Source organism: Peromyscus californicus, unplaced genomic scaffold (genome assembly GCF_007827085.1).
Source record: "Peromyscus californicus insignis strain IS unplaced genomic scaffold, ASM782708v3 Scaffold_7__1_contigs__length_154581171, whole genome shotgun sequence".
In the NCBI taxonomy this organism is placed as follows: Eukaryota; Metazoa; Chordata; class Mammalia; order Rodentia; family Cricetidae; genus Peromyscus; species Peromyscus californicus.
The window spans coordinates 131940435-131957308 of NW_026294595.1; the positions used below are offsets into that span (position 1 = coordinate 131940435).

At 54.2% G+C, this 16874-nt stretch overlaps 1 protein-coding gene across 10 annotated transcripts in view; it reads left to right on the top strand.

The window, feature by feature from the left end:
* Nucleotides 1-16874, top strand: part of Src (SRC proto-oncogene, non-receptor tyrosine kinase) — a 50179-nt gene that overhangs the window by 1582 nt on the left and 31723 nt on the right. For all 10 annotated transcript variants that reach the window (XM_052722586.1, XM_052722585.1, XM_052722587.1 and 7 more), the window contains exon 2: nt 14743-14819. The gene's annotated coding sequence lies outside the window, so the exon portion shown is untranslated. The remainder of the gene's footprint in view (nt 1-14742; nt 14820-16874) is intronic.

Sequence of the window (16874 nt, forward strand, 5' to 3'; positions counted from 1 at the left end):
AGAGCCCCGCCAGAACGAAATAGCGGGGCATCCTCCAGCGGCCCACAGCTGTGTGAATGTAGTTCTCATTGGCCTCAGTCCTGTCAGAGAGGAATGATCAACTGGGTTGTGAGGGAACTCAGTGGTAGAGCACAGGCTTCGAGTGCCCAAGGCCCTGGTGCTAGCCGCGGCACCACAGGACGGACAGATACATCAGATGGAGCCACGATGACCAGAGATGCTGAAGTCCACTGAACTCCACCTGGGGCTAGCTCAGTCTGCAGCTGGAACCGGAGCCTAGACTTCAGAGGAGCTGGCTGGCTGCCCTTTAACCAGCAGGGACACCCGAAAGCTGTGTAGTTTGGGGTCAGGCACAAGGCATTGTTGGAAAAGGCTCCTCCCATATCCCCCCCAACCTGGCAGAGCCATAAGTGGAGATGGGGTGTGTCCCGGTGAGGTGGCCTTTCCACAAGGGGAAGTGAGTGACTTACAGTGTGTCACCGCTCTCAGCTGACCGCCTGCCTACATCCTGGGGTACACACTGAGAATGAGTGATAGGAGCACCCCCCATCTCATGTTCATCCGTGTTCTTCCAGCCTTAGGGCAACCCTATCTCTCCCACCCCATCCTCTCCTGTTTCCTGTTGTGACCCGTTCCCCCCCACCCCCAGCCTCCAGCACACAGGCTGCCTCCTGCTTGAGCTTTTACCCCGGTGGGGATGGGGCTTGTCTGGGTCCTCTAAAACCCCAGGGTCCAGGGAGGACTTGGTTAAATGACGTTTGTCCCTGCTCTCCATCAGGTCCTCAGCTGTCTTTGTTCATTGAGCACTTACTATGTGCTAGGGCCTGTGAACTTTGGTGAATAGCTTTGTGGGGCTTCCTGGAGGAGGGGTTTGAGCTGCAGGAAGCAGTGGCCAGCTAGCCAAGAGTGCAGCTGGGCCAGTGTTCTTCCTCTCTGCTCAGAAGGTCATCTGCCTGGGGACTTGCTGGGAAACTGTGAACAGGTCCTTGGCTCCTAGAAACTGGACTATGGAGGATAAGCCAAGTGGCCAGATAAATGAGTATATAATCATGGCTGTGATAAGGGCAGGGCCTAGGGAACAGAGGAATCTTGGAAGGAAGGGTGTAGGAGGGAACTGGGCATGAAGCTAGGGGAAGGTGCCCCAGGCAGAGGGAGATGTATGTGCAAAGGCCCTGAGGTTGGGGGAGTGTATGCCTGTTGTGGAGAAACAAGGGGAGAGCCGTGAGAGAGGACTGTCAATCACAGCCTGCTATCAGTAGGGCTGGTCTCTGTGAGGGCTCCCAGAAGCCTTGAGAAGGCTCTTGTCCTCCATTTTTACACAGGGAGCTGTGTGAACCAGCTTCTGGAGGCCAAGGCCCAGAGCTAATGGAATAGATGTATAGGATGGCCTCCAGTATTCTGTGGGGGTCTGCTCAGGTCTCAAGAGGAGGCAGTGTATGAGGCTAGGCTCTGAAGGTACAGTAGGAGTTCAACCCATGAAGCCAAGAGGCGGTGAGAACCAGGGATCAGGAAGCACAGTGCTGTGTGTGTGTGTGGGGGGGGGGGGCTTGTGAGTGAGCTGGAGGACAAGGATGGTCAGTCAGGAAACCGGAGATCATCTTGTGCGTCTGATAGGCCTGAGTTCAAGTTCTAACTGCTGACTGTCCCATTTGCTGTGTATCTTTGGGTCCTTCGTTGTGTCTTTCTGGGTCTTGGCTTCTTCATTAAAAACGAGGACCAACAATCTCCCCCTTTCCAGCTAGGGTTGAGAGAAGGCCCTGTGCCTGACACTACTAAATACCCAGAAAATGGGACCCGTTGGCTGTATGTGGCATTGGAAGCCTGTTGGTATCTCTGGGCTCAGCCTTGCCATCCCTGTGGCCATGGCCTTGAGTGATGGCATGAATGTGAAGGTCTCAGTTTGGGCAGAGCTTGTCTAGAAGAGGATGTTGATAAAGGACATCAGTGTGCTGGGTGACCGTGAGCCCTGTACTCTCTGTGCCGGAAAGCTGAACTGGGGGTTGTGCACATGAGATGGTCTAGCTTTCTGGATGTAAACTGTTGTTAAGACCTAGAGAGAAAAGACCACTTGCCTAGGGTTTCCCAGGTGACATCCAGGGGTGGGCTGTAGAGCTCTGAACTCCGCATTCAGGAGTGGCGCTACTGGAGTCTCAGAAACCCGCAGAGACCCTGTGTGGAGGCCCCATTGTGAGCCACAGCCTCAGTTTGAGGTCCTTCTGCCCCTCTGTGGTCCTCCAGACTTCACAGCCCTTTGGGCCTCTCATATACCTTTCACCTCTCCGGGAAAAACCTCTCTGGTTTTCTGGGGAGAGGTCATCACCTTTGAGGGGCCTCAGTTTCTTCATCCATGAAGTAGGACTGACTCATGGCTGCCTCGATGTCCCAAGAAGATGGACATGGGGTACCTAACACATTCAGGGCTTACTAAATGTGAGCAGGTTAGAACCAGACATGGGCCGAAGTCTCGCCTCCTCTAGCAGCTGGTCCTGGTCCTGGGACACAAGGCTGGAGCTGTAAAATGGACTTGCAGCTGACAGGGCCAAGGAGAGGCTGGGATCCCACAGGCCTTCACTGGAGCTGGCTCTGCCTCACTGCTCTCAGAGAGGGAGACCTATTGCTCAAGGCCTCATCCCACTGGTGAGCCCTGAGTCAAATCACAGCCTCTTTGCTAAGGTAATCCCAGTAGCTTAATCTACTGATTTTTTTTTGTACATTATATATATTTTCCCTTCTCTGGCTCAGACAAGAAGTTCTGACTTCCAGTTCCACAAACTGAAGTGCTGTGTTGAGCGTTCTGACGTCCGGTGTTGGCTTCATGGGAGACAGTGCTGTGATAGATTAGTAATGTCTGCTCTGGGCAGAAGATTAGCAAGCATCGTCTATGCGCCATGAGTTTGTCATTCCTGATCTATTCAGACCTTCTCCTTCATTGTGGGGGACGTAAGGGAGACAGACCCAGGGCATGTTAGCCAAGCTAGGAAGAAAATGCTAATATCTTTTGATGTAGGACTGTCCCCACCAGCCAGCCTGCCCATGACCACAACACTGTCAGATGGCCTGACTAGAGAGAGGGCCAGGCAATGAGGGAGAACCCAGAGCAGGAAGCCAGAACCCCCATCTCTCCACTCGTTGCTATGGGACTCGGGGCGAGTGACTTCCCCTAGGACTACTCAAAGGAGTTCTAGAAAGGAGAAGCAGGAAGCGAGAAGAAATTGAAAGATTGTGGTATATCTCTTCCTGTTCTGGTCCTCCGTGTCTTCGTCATGGAGCTCTTCCCATGCTTGAGAACCTGAGTCAGGGTCCTAGCTGGAGTCGGGTGGGTGTTCAGGATGGGTGGGGTGTCTGCCAACTATTGGTGATGGTAGCCATGGGTCCTTAGGTGTCCTTGGGCCTGCTGGACTGTGCAGCCAGCACGATCGAATCTGACATTGGTGGTTGGAAACAGGGCTGGCGTGGCACCAGGAGGCATGGTGGTCTTGCTGGAGGCTGGTAGCTTCTCTCAGGCCACTCTGTCCAACTTGTGGCCTCCACTTGGCTTTATCTGATGTCAGAATCCACACACTGTGTTCTCCAAAGCTGGGCCACAGCAGAGTGACCCACCGTATCTGTTCCTTATCCTGGAGTGGGTGGAGCTTTTATTCCTATTATGTGGAAGATGAGCAGGGTCCCCGAGAAGCAAAGGACTGTGGCTGTAGTCATCCAGAAAGTGAGATATGAGCATGGACTTCTGCAGTCTGGATGACTGTGGATATCTGATTCCTGCTGAATGTCCCTGTGACCCCAGTGTGGCTGACATCTTTCTTAGGCAGAGTATGAGTTCCCTGACTTCCTGGGCCTGTAATGTGGCTGGTGGATATTGAATGGTCCAGGTGCGTGGTCTCCTGGAGTAGGAGATCCTAGGGAGGCAATTGGCTCTGGGTTTGCATCCTGGCATAGAGACCTGTTTGTTGCATCTGTTTGTGGGGAAAAATAACTGCTCTGTGCCTCAGTTTCCCCAATATGTGTAGCTCTAGTATAGCTGTGAGAGGATGGCCTGACTGTCGGGCATGCTAGTATATGTCCAGTGCTTGGGCACAGGGCCCATTCAGGGTGCTTTTGAAGCTATGAGGGAAGGTGATTCTGTGGTGAGGCAGAAAGGCAAATTGATCCGGGAACCCTCAGGGCTGGCACTGGCTACCTTGGTTTCTGGTTGTCTTGCCCTACGCATCTAGGAGGGATTGCATCGATTGGGACCTGCCAGCTCCGTGTAGCTACTCCAAAGCTTGCTCCCGCCTCTCCCTGCCCCTCCTAGAACCTGATCACATATCCATCCCATGACCTCCAGTGCCCAAGACTCCCCTTACTTGTGGAGCCCTTTCTATGAGGTATCTGCCATCTGGGCAGTGGGTGCTCCGCATGCTGGTCCACATGGCCAGGGTACAAGCTGCACTTTCCTTGTGGTGGCAAGGAGAGGCTCATAGAAGGGTCCGAGCTCTGCATAGGTCCTGGAGAAATCACCTGTTGGGACAGAGTTCCTTCCTTCGCCCCAGCCTCCCTTCCCCCATGCATCTCTGTTGTGGGTTACCCTGCAGGCGCTTTCAGCCACTGGCTGGTTTCATGTTTGTCTAGATAGTTGGGTGTCCATGCCTTTGGCTATACAGGTTCTCCACTCCCGGGAAGGTCCTCTTTTATTGGGCAGGTGTGTGTGTGTGTGTGTGTGTGTGTGTGTGTGTGTGTGTGTGAGAGAGAGAGAGAGAGAGAGAGAGGTCTTGCTATATAGCCTAGACTGACTTGGCACTCACTCATCTTGTAGCCCAGACTGGCAGCAGTAATCTTCCTGCCTCAGTTTTCTCTGAGAGTTGGAATTACAGGATCCACCATTACACCTGACTGGGTACCCCACTGTTGCCCAAGGCCTCTAGCAGCTAAAGTATCTCTGGTCCTCCCCTTTCTCTGCTGTCCTTCAAGGCTCCAGCTCTGTCTGAGGTGGCAAGTCCTGACTCTAGGCTGGTTTTCTCTGCCTCTAAGGAAATGTGTGGTAATTATCACTCCCAACGATATAGCACTTTATAGTTCACAAAGCACTTGTGTGTAGTTACCTGTGCAGCCCAGCAGGGCTGTGAGGGAGGCAGAACCCAGTGAGCAACTTCATTTGACAGCTAAGGAGAATGGCCTCTGCTTGGCTCTCCCTGCTTGGGTAGCTAGAACACCCCCACGCTTCCGAGTCTTGAGTTTGCCTTCCTGTGAGTTCCTAGATGGATCAGAGAGGTAAAGTGACTTCCCTGGGGTCACATAGCACTGAGGGGTGACATTGGGAGGTTCCTTCTAAGTATTCGATGGCCAGGGTGTGCCCTGTGGACTTTGTTCTGAGCTGTCCCTAGTCCCCAGAGAAGGCTGAATCAGCTGGCCCTGTTCCACTTGCCTCTGCTGGAAGCCCAAGAAAATGGCTTCTTCCTTGTCCATGTCGAGAGGCAGGCATGTCTCTTGGGTTAGCTGGAAGATGACAAGCGCCTCCTCTCTAAATACCTTACAGCTTTAGGAAGTTTTCCCTCAGTGGTTGAGGTCGAGGGGCAGGAAGGGGAGATTGTCCCAGGCAGAGGATGGTGTGATCCAAGACTTGCAGGTGAGGCAGCCTGGGATCCAAGGGGGGAAGGTTGTGGGTTGGGTGGGCCCCCACTGCAAGAGTTGCCTCCTGCTCCCCACCCCCACCCCTCCAGGTGTTCCAAAAGCCCGGAACCAGATGAGCCACCATTCTATTTGGGGATAATTCTGCTGTTCCCGTTTCAATCCTGTGCCCTAGTTTTAGAAGCAATGTGGGTTTGGTTACCAGTTGGCCATTTGCAGGCAGCTCCCCCTCCACCCACTCTGCCCACACCTTAGATCCATGGGCATCACGGTCAGAACAGGCCTTGGCTGCCTTTGGGGTTGCCTGCCTTTGGGGCTGCCTGCCAGGGCGCTGATTGGTAACTGATGGTGTCTGAGCCAGTGATGGGATGCCCACCTGGTGGGGTGAGGTGACGCACGGGCGGCCGCTCCCGGGCTCCGAGAGGAGATGGACTTGGGAGGACAGGACAACTTGATCAGTCTTGGGGACTGCTCTGGGACTCTCTGGGAGCAATGTTCTGGGGAGCTAAGTACAGACCCTGATGGTTGCTCTACTGTGAGCTAGGTACCACAGGAATAATGGCAGCCTAATAATGCTGGGAGGACTTCCCGGAGGTGACACCTAGGACTTAAAGGGTGAGCAAGAGGTCGTTGGAGAAAGAGAGGAGTGAGGGCATGCTAGGCAGAGGGAACCCAGGGACCAAAGTGTGTGTGTGTGCGTGTGTGTGTGCGTGTGCGTGTGCATAACCTGGGGCTGTGGTCATGCATAGGTACTAAGAAGGGGCCTTGGTTATTCCAGCACACCCAGACTCTGTTGTCTTAGAGTGATGGGAGCAGGGCAGGCGTAGGGGGTGGAGGGTAGAGGAGGAAGAAGGGCTGGGTGGGATTCAAAACAGGGATCAAAGCCCCTCACTGGGTGGAGGACAGCGGCTGGTTGAGGAGGAGCCTGATCAGGGCCGGATGGTACAGCGTGCAAGCTCCTTCTGAGCACTGGGAGCTGAGGTTTGGACCTGGTGCCCTCTGTGGACACCCCAAGCGTAATGCTGAAGTGTTTACACACAGCCTTATGAGGTGGGAGGGCTACGGCGGGTCGTGCCGGACTCAGGCAGTGTGGCCTCCCTGCAGTGGCCCAGGGAACTCTGCTGAGTGGGAATAGCAAGAGCCTGGGTGGGGTGGGGGAGCAGGGAGGCTTGCCACAGTCCCCTCTTACAGCATCTCTTGGTCACACTGCCCCTCAGGAAATGGGGGGATCCAGTGGTGGGTTCCACAGGCACCTGGGCTGGGCTCTGGTCCAGGTTCCAGCCTCCTTTCTTTTGAGTGAGCCTCCCGGGGCACAGTCCACCCTCTCTTGAGCTCCGCGTGGTCTGGGAGCTATCTACTGTGGGACCCAACAGGCCTGGCTTGGAAGCCTCACTTTGATTCCAGCTGGGGAGAGCTTGACTAAGTGATTTTGCCTTCCTGAGCCTCAGTTTCTCCCCCCACAGAAATGGAGACTATCCTCTGGAGGACTGTGTCCAGTGTTGTACAGTCCTGGGAGAACCTGGCTCAGAGCCGAAGCCTTGCTGAGCTGCCAAGGGGCAGCTTCCGGGCGCCCTAGGTTCTCAGTTCCAAGGACAAAGCCCCTTTGTGGGGAGACAGATGGAGCGTGGGAGCCCCCGCCCTGGGGAGCAGAGCTGTCTGCCTCTCCTCTACACCCCATCCCCTGGGAGAAGGAGTTTTCTGAGGCCGGGGGTGGGAACCCCATGGGTTGCACAGCCTTGCCATTATGGCCGGGGAGCTCAGTGTCTCTTCCCTGTCTTGACCATTTCTCAGGGGCCCAGGCATCCCTGGCAAACCCTGAGCCTGCTGTGGGTGCTCTGTGCATCTATCCTTCTGTCCACTATTCATCCGTTCATTTACCCATTCATCTTCCCATCTGTCCATCTTCCTTCCATCCCTCCACCCCAGGAATCTTCCGCTTGCTGGGCCTGTGCGTTTAGCCACACTGCTCTGTCTGAACGTGTCCAGCTGGTCGAGCTATGTGTTAGTTTTGTTGTTGTTGTTGTCGTCTGTTTGTTTTTTTGGAGACAGGGTTTCTCTGTGTTGCTCTGGCTGTCCTAGAACTCACTCTGTAGACCAGGCTGCCCTCGAACTCACAGCGATCCACCTGCCTCTGCCTCCCAAGTGCTGGGATTAAAGCCGGCACCACCATCACCGCCAGGCACTGTGTACTAGTTTTAATACAACACTAACCACCAAACATCCATCTGTGAGCGAGTGGAAGTGGCCCTGCACTCACCCAGAGATGGCTGCCATCAGAGCCAAGATCCAGGCCAGGAAAGAGAAATGCAGAGCCTCAGGCTGAGGGACCGACCCTCCAGTCCCCTGAAAATCTCTCTTTTGAGCTGAGCCTGGAAGAGTGGAGATGGCTGAGGTGCTGTCATGGAAGTGCCTGTTGGAGTAGGGGACATGAGCCCTGAAGACTCAGAGGAAGTGAGGGAGTGAGGCATGCAGATGGGGGTGGGGTAGAGTAAGCTCCGGGCAGAGAGAATGGCCTGTGCCAGGGCCCTGAGGCAGGAGCATGCTGTTTCCAGGGAAGGGAGAGCTATTGACTGAACAGCAGAGGGAAAAGGGGAAGGGTAGGGCTGGTGTGGTGACCGGGAGGGTATTGGGGCCCCTGTACAGACTTGGTCTTTCCTTTAGGGTAGGGCCTGTGGGGAGGTCAAGGGCTGAAGGATTCAGATCAGTGTTTCTGAGAAGCTTTCTGCTCCAGTTTGGTGGTGCATGAGAGAAGGATCGGAAGTGTTTGGAGCTGGGATTGACAAGGTTTGGAACCGGGCTACTGAAGACAGGAAACGGAGGCTGAGTGTGCCTTCTCCATGGCCAGGATCACAAGCAGGGCGGGCTGGATTTGGGCTGTCAAGGCCTAGGGGATCTATGGCTTTAGAGAATACAGACCCTGGTCCCCAAGTCCCAGCCAGCAATTTAAAAGTATACCCATTTCTTGTCTTGGGAAGTGGAGACTGCTCAGTATGCCTCTAGGCTGGGGAAAGCTTGACTCCAACCTGCTGTATGAACTGAGCCCCAGTTTCTTCTGCTGTTAACAGTCTCTCCCTCATAGTGCTGTGGGGAAGCCTCAGTCAGTGTCTGGGGTGTGAGGGCCTGCCCGTCCACAGCTGGGCTTTGGAGCAAGGCTGGAGTTTCTTTTGGATCTCTCAACACCTTGGGGTTGAAGGTTCTTGGAATCAGAGCCCAAAGCCTCTTTCCACATGGAGAAACAGCCCAGAAGGGCTCCACGGTTTGCAGAAGGCCCCCTAGCCTGGCAGAACCGGACAGCGTTCTTAGCTCAGTCACTTAACTGCCTAGCCCCAGGGCCCAGCTCGCCCTGCCCTGCCCTGCTCAGGCTCCACTCACTTCCTGGCCTTGCCCTCCTTCATCCTGGAAGCCAGGTTCCCAGCTTCTTGACATTGCGACACAATGTTGTCATCTATATGGTTCAAGCTCCAGGGACTCTTGAGTTACATAAACAAAACAAAACGGGGCGGCGGTGGTGGTGGGGGGGAGGGAGATGGATCTTGTTTTAAGCAAGTTACAACTTTGTGTTAGGTTGCATTCATAGCTGGCCTGGGGTGCTATGGCCTGAGGGCTGCAGTGTGGACACTTTGGACGTCCAGGCTTAGGACACAGCCTAGTGGGAAGGGATCTTGTTCTTCATGGCCCAGGTCAGGGGCTGAAGTCCAGAAGAGAGCAACAGGGACCAGTGTGTCTGCACCAGGCTTGCGGTGTGAGCCTCATTTTCCTCTTGCTTAGCTTGTGTCTTCCCAGGCTGCAGGTCCTGGGTCCCAAAGCACCACCCCCTCCACCTTTGCCAGGGCCAGCTGGAGCCTGCAGGCACTCTGCCCAGCGGCACTGGCAGAGCCGGTTTGAGGCGTGACAGCCCCCAGCATGCTTGTACTGGGAATGCAGGACCAGGCATGTTCTGACTGCTGTGGCCCTTGGATCTGCCCGCTCCCCTCCTCCCCATGCACTCCTGCTCACTCCTTACTCACTTGGCAGACACCTCCCCCACCTCCCACCCAGTTCCTGGCCCAGGCCTGTGCTGGGTGGGGCCTGGGACGGGAGCTGCTTTATATTTTACTTTGCCTGTGTAAGCTGGGTGGTCAGAGTCTCTGCTGGGAACTCGTGCAGTTCAGGGTGCATGGAGAGCAGGGGATGGGGCTCAGCCTCTGGGATGAATAGACCTGTGGTTTAGGCTACCTCTCCTTCCTGGGAGGCTCTAAGTTGGGCCCATCCATCCCCCTAACTACCCACCCACTTGTCTACCTACTGTCTATCCACTCTTCTATCCCCACCCTGCCATCTTCTTGTCCATCCATCCATCCATCCATCTGTCCACCTGTTTACCTATTCATCCACCTACCTATCCCTTAGGGGGGTCCATCCATGTGCATATCTGCCCACTCACCTACCTGTCTGTCCTTCATTCATCCACCTACCTAGTCATCTTCACCCATCCATCTACCAATCCATCCTCCTACCTGTCCATGCATCCACCTACTATCCATGCATCCATCTATCCACCATCATCCATCTATCCATGTATCCATCCATCCATGCATCCACCATCATCCATCCATCCATGCATCATCCATCCACCACCATCCATCTATCCATGCATCCATCCATCATCCATCTATCCATGCATCAATCCATGCATCCATCCATCCACCACCATCCATCTATCCATGCATCCATCCATCATCCATCTATCCATGGATCCATCCATCCATGCATGCATCCTTCCACGCATCCATCCATGCAGTCATCTATGCATCCAAGCATCCATCCATCATCCAGCCATGTACACTGGGCACTTCTATGCACTGGACAGTGTTCTGGAGGCTGGAGACACATCAGAGAACCAGCTGGACACAGTCCCTGCCTTTGCAGTTTGTTGACCCACAGGGCGGCCAGAACAGCAGCAAACAAGGGATCAGTGCGCATGGTCTGCTAGAGGGAGCCAAGTGCTGTGGACCCTACATAAAACGGGGAGGGGAAACGGGTGGGCAGCCAGGAAGGTGCTCACACTGAAGACTGGCTGGCATTGGGAGAAGGGTAGGCTTACAGCTTTCAGGAAGAGAACCTAGGGAGGGAATGCCATTGCAAAGGCCCCGAGACAGGGCCATGCTTGGAGTGTTGGAGCATCATCAAGAGTCTGGGGAACAGGGTAGAAAAGGAGGTGGAAGAAGGCAGGAGGCTCTGAGGGGCAGAGCTGGTGCCCAGGGTGGTCTGTGGGCTGCAAGTGGTGTGGGGCTGCAGTACATGCTGGCGAGGAACAGATAGCTGTCTGCTTGGAGTACTTGGGTACTGAGTACTGGAGTACTCAGGCATAGTTCACTGTTCATTGTAGCCATCTTCTTTCTGTATCGAGGAGCCACAGCAGAGCCCTTGGCCCCTAGCCCTTCCCTTGCTCTCTCTCATGTCGTGATAAAGTAGATCTCCAGTGTCCCACGTCGAGTGTACATATTTCTGCATAGCCACGCATCTGTAGTCTACCCAAAGCCCACCGTTCCTTCCTACCAGTGGCCTCCCCCTCCCCCTGGTACAGTTTGCTGGTGAGGTTGATGTGGGTTATATGGGCAGCCTCCCTGCTGTGCTGAGTGGCCACACTAAGCCCGGGGCCTAGCGCTCGGTAGGTGCCCCCCACCCCCCAGTAGCCACTGCTCTGATAGGCAGCAGATACACCGAGCATGCTTGCTGGGCTCTAGGTCCTATTCTCAGGGCTCCACAGACAGGAACTTACTTTATTCTCATGGCCTTTCTTTAAAGTAGGCTGTTTGTGTATCCTGATTATACAGGAGAGGAAACAGGCACAGAGAGGTAGAGAAACTGTGCCAAGGTCACACAGTAAGGAAGGGTTGGAGCTGGGTTTTGAACCAAGGTGGTTCTGCTCTTAATCCTCATGTTGAGGGAGGGCTCTGTTAGCCCAGATAAAGAGGAGCACCTCTTTTCACCTGGGTAAGGACAGGTGAGGTTGGGAACTGACCGTCATCAGCCCCTCAGGAGGAAGCAGCATGTGCAAAGGCCCGGAAGCTGGAGAATCATTTAGGGGTGAAGTAATGGGAGGGGGTGGAGAGAGATGGAGCAAGCCCCCAGCAGGCAGGGGCGTGTTTGGACCATCTTGCTGACCACTGCCCCCACTCATGTTCAATACCTTGTCCTCAGTTCATGGAAAGGGAAAGGAGATGGCACCTTTGGACCAAGGGGTGGGAGTGGAGCTTAGGACTGCTAGTGCTGTGGGGCCTGGCCACTTGGTGTTCCTGCCCACCCATGTCCCCAAGGGAGATGCCACCTGGGTGTGGGCGGGGAGGAGGGGGCACTGTGTTCCCAGACTCGAGAAGCAACCAGAGCTGTTGGCAGGGAACAGCGGGCACCGTGGGCAGGGGCCGGCTGGCAGCCCCCCTCAGGGCCCATCCGCCTGCTGCCAGTGGGGAGAGGCTGCCCAGATGACCTTGGAGAGGCTGGGGAAAGATTGGAACTTGTTGCCTCCACATCCCACGAAGGTCACTCCCTCATCCTGAGCTTGTCAGAGACCGTGCCCAGATACTGGCTGAGGCCCAGAGGAAGTGTGGCCTGCCTAGGGTCACACAGTGATGGGGACCTCCCTGAACTCATTCATAAACCATCTTGGGGTGTCCCTTAGGCCTTGAGCCAGTGCCTCCTCAACTAAGTTGGGACGGCTCTAGCCACCCCTGCCACCCCTGCTTGCCTTTTTCTGGGACAGCATGAAAAGGAAGGGAAAGGAAGGGTTTCTTGGCCCCCAGGAAGTCTCCCGAGCCCTGTCTTCAGATGTAAAACCATGAGGCCGCAGGCTGCTGAGGGCTCCATTCTGGGTGGTGTGAGCTCTTATAGGAGGCTCTGTCCCCGCCTCACTGCTCCTGTCTTCCCAGGAGTCTGAGCTGGGTTCCAGGAAAGACCAGCCCAGCTGCAGGCTCTTAGAGCCTTTTGCAGCCCCTGGAGGCAGCCTGCTGTAGGAAAAATCTGGGGGCTTGTCACAGGAGTCACCAGCTATCACAGGATGGGACCTTAGACTTACCTGTTCTCATCTGTAAAATGGGCTGAAGAATCACACAAAGGGCCAGGCAGTGCTTGCGCACAACTTTCTTTGATCTTAGCACTTGGGAGGCAGAGGCAGGAGGATCTCGGTGAGTTCAAGGCCAGGCTGGTCTACAGAGTGAGGATAGGCAAGGCTATACAGAGGAATCCTGTCTTGAAAAAGGGGGGAAAATGACACATAGGACTGGTATGGTGGCACACACCTTTAATTCCAGGACTTAGGAGGGAGGCAGAGGCAGGTGGATCTCTGAATTCAGGGTCAGCCAGATCTACATTCTGAATTCTAGGCTACCCAGTGCTACTTAGCATGACTCTTATCTCAAGAAAACTCATGAAAGGTGCTGGGGGTGCCGCTGAGTGAGAGAGTGCTTACTCAAGGCCCTGGGTTCAGTCCCCACCACCGTGTAAGCTGAATTTGGGACGTGAAGGCAGGAGTTGGAACTTCAAGGTTATCCTCAGCTGCGTAGTGAGTTTGAGGCCAGCCTGGGCTATATGAGGCCCCGTGGGGGTATTCAGTAGATGCTAAGTAAGTCTCAGTCATCACTGCTGTTGCACATATTTCCTTAGTCCTTCATCCTTTCCACATTGTTAAGCTGCTTGTGGACGGCAACCCAAGCAGTTCCCATGGTAACGCTAAAGACAGAGTCAGGGAGCTTCCCCTCAAGAATGCTGCTGGGAGGATCCCTCCTGTGAGATGGGTGATGCCCTCCCGGGTCCTTTGACCCACAACAGGAGGCCACTGCTGGGACCTGTCAGAATGTCAGCTGGGAGCCCATCCTTTGGTCCCACAGGCTCCTGGTGCCACGCCCCTCTGTCTGGGAGGCTGTGGCGGCCTGGCTCCTGGGGCCTGTGGTGTGTACCCCTCTTTCTGTCTGGTCTCTGTTCCCCTTTGGGAAAATGAGCTGGCCCATGAGCTTAAGGCTCCCCATGAAGTCAGCTGCGACATGTGACCTTGGGAAGAGGGCTGGAAGATAGCTGGGACCTCAGATGGTGGCCCAGGCACCTGACTTAGCTTCTTTGAGTATTTCCTGGCAGCTCTGCAGACAGATATGGCTGTGTGTCTGTCCCTGTGCCCAGGGCCTGGGAGAACTGGGGAGCTGGCAGTGAAGGTCCGAGGGAGGTCCCTTGCCGACGCAGCCTGTGGGTTAGGGTGCTGCCCCCAAGAATGACACCAAACCCCAAACCATGATGCTCCCTTGACCTGGCTGAGTAGATGCCTGTGGGGACCCCTGCACTGCCCAATCTACCTGCCACCTCCTACTCATTCCTACATGGCAGACATGCCCGCTTTCCCAGTGCTCAGTGGTGCTGCTGGTGTCCTGACCTGGCTGGGAACAGCCCAAGGGAGAATGGACAATGGCAGACGCAGGCTAGTCACCATGGGATGGTCCCTGGAGTATAGGAGACTGTGGATCCCAGACAATCCACGCTTGCTTTCTAATGCTGTCTCTTAGCTGCTGTAAACCTCTTTGTGCTCCAGCTTGCTCATCTACAGAAAGGAGCTGACCACACGGGTTGGGTGGAGCATCCTGGATCCATGCATGGAGTGTACTGTTTAGCATGGTGTCTGTCCCTGGGAGTCACCCTCCTCTGAGAGCCCCCAATTTAGATAGATTCTGGGGTTTGTCCTCTGGGTTAGGGGAGAGGAGGGAGGGCTGAGAGTGCTAGGTGACTTTGAACAGTCCCTCTCCTGATCTGTGGGGTGGGGGCTGGGGAAAGCTCTGCTGGTCACAGCGCCCTCTCTGGTTCTTCCTTTGTGTGCCCCATCCCTTGGCTGCAGCCAGCTGGGTGACCATTCAGGGATGGGTGACTGAAAGACCCCCTTTGCCAGAGACTCCATCCCTACTGTGGGGACCCTTCTCCCTGCAGCCCTTCGTGGGGCTGCCTCTGCAGGAAGCCTGCCTGCTCTCTGCTGCTCTCGCACGCACGCACGCACGCACACCCCCTCTAAGGCTCTGGGTGACTAGGACAGTCACCTGGTGTCCATAGTAACATTGATCGCTGGCAGAGACTGTGGCTTACCACATCCATGTGGAGATGTCACTGACAAACATCCTTCTGCAGGACAGAATACGGAGACCGAGAGCACCGAGTGGCCTGTGCAACCATGGCAGGCTGAGCCAGGATCTGATCGGAGGCAGGTAAGCTGGGTAAATGTCAGTTTCTGACTCAGGGGGGTGGGTTTCATGTGGTCTAGGCTGGCTGTGAACTAACTGTAGCCCAGGCTAACCTCTAACTGGCTGGGTAGCCCAACTTACTATAAAGCACAGGATCACTTCCAACTGACTGTGTAACCCAGGCTGACTTACAACTTACTGTAGCCTTGGCTGGCCTTCCGCTCACTATGTAGCCCAGAATGGTCATGAACTCATGTATAACTCTGCAGTTTTAATTTGGGTAGTGTTAACAGAGTGTCTCTTGGAGAAACAGTAGCTGTGGGTGCTACCTTTCCTGGTTCCCCTCCCTCCTACCAGACTGGAGATGTTACTGGATTTGAGGCTGAATTATAGAAGTATCAGTTTGCCAATCTCTTGGGTGAACACTGATTTCCCGAATAACTTTAAAAAAAATCACAATGAGCCGGGCGGTGGTGGCGGCGCACGCCTTTAATCCCAGCACTCAGGAGGCAGAGCCAGGCGGATCTCTGTGAGTTCGAGGCCAGCCTGGGCTACCAAGTGAGTCCCAGGAAAGGCGCAAAGCTACACAGAGAAACCCTGTCTCGAAAAACCAAAAAAAAAAAAAAAAAAAAAATCACAATGATATAAGATAAATTCCCATGGCATTAATCCTTTTGAAGGGGTACATCACATGGTCTCATCAGAGTTGATTGTCTCCGTTCACTTAGCATAATATTTTCAAGATCTGCTTAGTTGGGGCATCATGTATCCAGCTGTGCCAAGACTTCCTCTTATCAAATAATATTTCGTTGTTTGGATATGCCCTCTGTCTGTCTGTCTGTCTCTGACCTCTGTCTCTCTCTGAGTGGGTGTGTGGGTGTGCATGCGTTCTTGGAGACTGGATTTGACGGCTTCCTCAATCACGCATGTACCATCTTATTTTTTGAGATAGTGTCTGTCACTGAGCCTGCCTCTCACTGTCTTAGCTACACAAGGTCAGAAAGTCCCCGCCATCTGCCTGTCACTGCCTCCATCCCTGGGGTCACAGGCATGTGCCGCCATGCCCGGCTTTATATAGTGCCGGGCATCTGAACTCAGGTCCTCCTCATGCTTTCATAGCAGACACTTTACCCACCGAGCCATCTCCCCAGACCCCACATAGATCTATTTCAAACACATTAAAATGTTTTTGAACAGCCAACTCATGCAATGAGCACAAGATCTGGTCCCACTGCCTGGATGCCTCCCAAACAGATCAAGCCAATCAACTGTCTCACCTATTCGGAGGGCCTGATCCAGTGGGGACCCCTCAGCCATTGGTTCATAGTTCATGTGTTTCCATTCATTTGGCTATTTGTCCCTGTGCTTTACTGTTTGAAACCTGGGGCCTATGCAGGATTGTTTGGCTCGGCCTGGGAGGAGGGGACTAGACCTACCTGGACTGAGTCTACCAGGTTGATCTCAGTCTGTGGGGAAGGCTTTGCCCTGGAGGAGATGGGAATGGGGGGGGGGGGGGTTGGGGGCGAAGGTGAGGGGGACGGGAGGGGGGAGAACAAGGGAATCCGTGGCTGATATGTAGAACTGAATTGTATTGCAAAATAAATTAAAATAAATTAAAAAAAAGATCTGTAAAAAAGTATCCTCCTGTTAAAATTTTATAAAAATATTCCATAGTATTACTTAAAGTTACCTCTTAAAATCCTATAGATATTGTTTTCAATGCTTTTATAGATGACGTATGTAAAAAAGGACTATGCAAATAAATGCTGGTGGTAAAGTTGCTCAACTGTTAAAAAAAAAAAAATGTTTTTGAGGGCTGGCGAAATGGCTCCATGGGTAAAGAAGCTTGTCACCAAGGCTGACAACCTGAGTGTGCTCCCCGGGGCCCACATGTAGGAGAGAACTAACTCTTCCAAGTTGTCCTCTGACCTCCACGTGCACACAGTGGCAGGAGCATCCCCCCTTCCCCCCCGCCACATACACACAAACTGTAGAGGCTGGAGAGATGGCTCAGTGGTTATGAGCACTGGCTGCTCTTCCAAAGGACCTGGGTTCAATTCCCAGCACCCACATGATGGC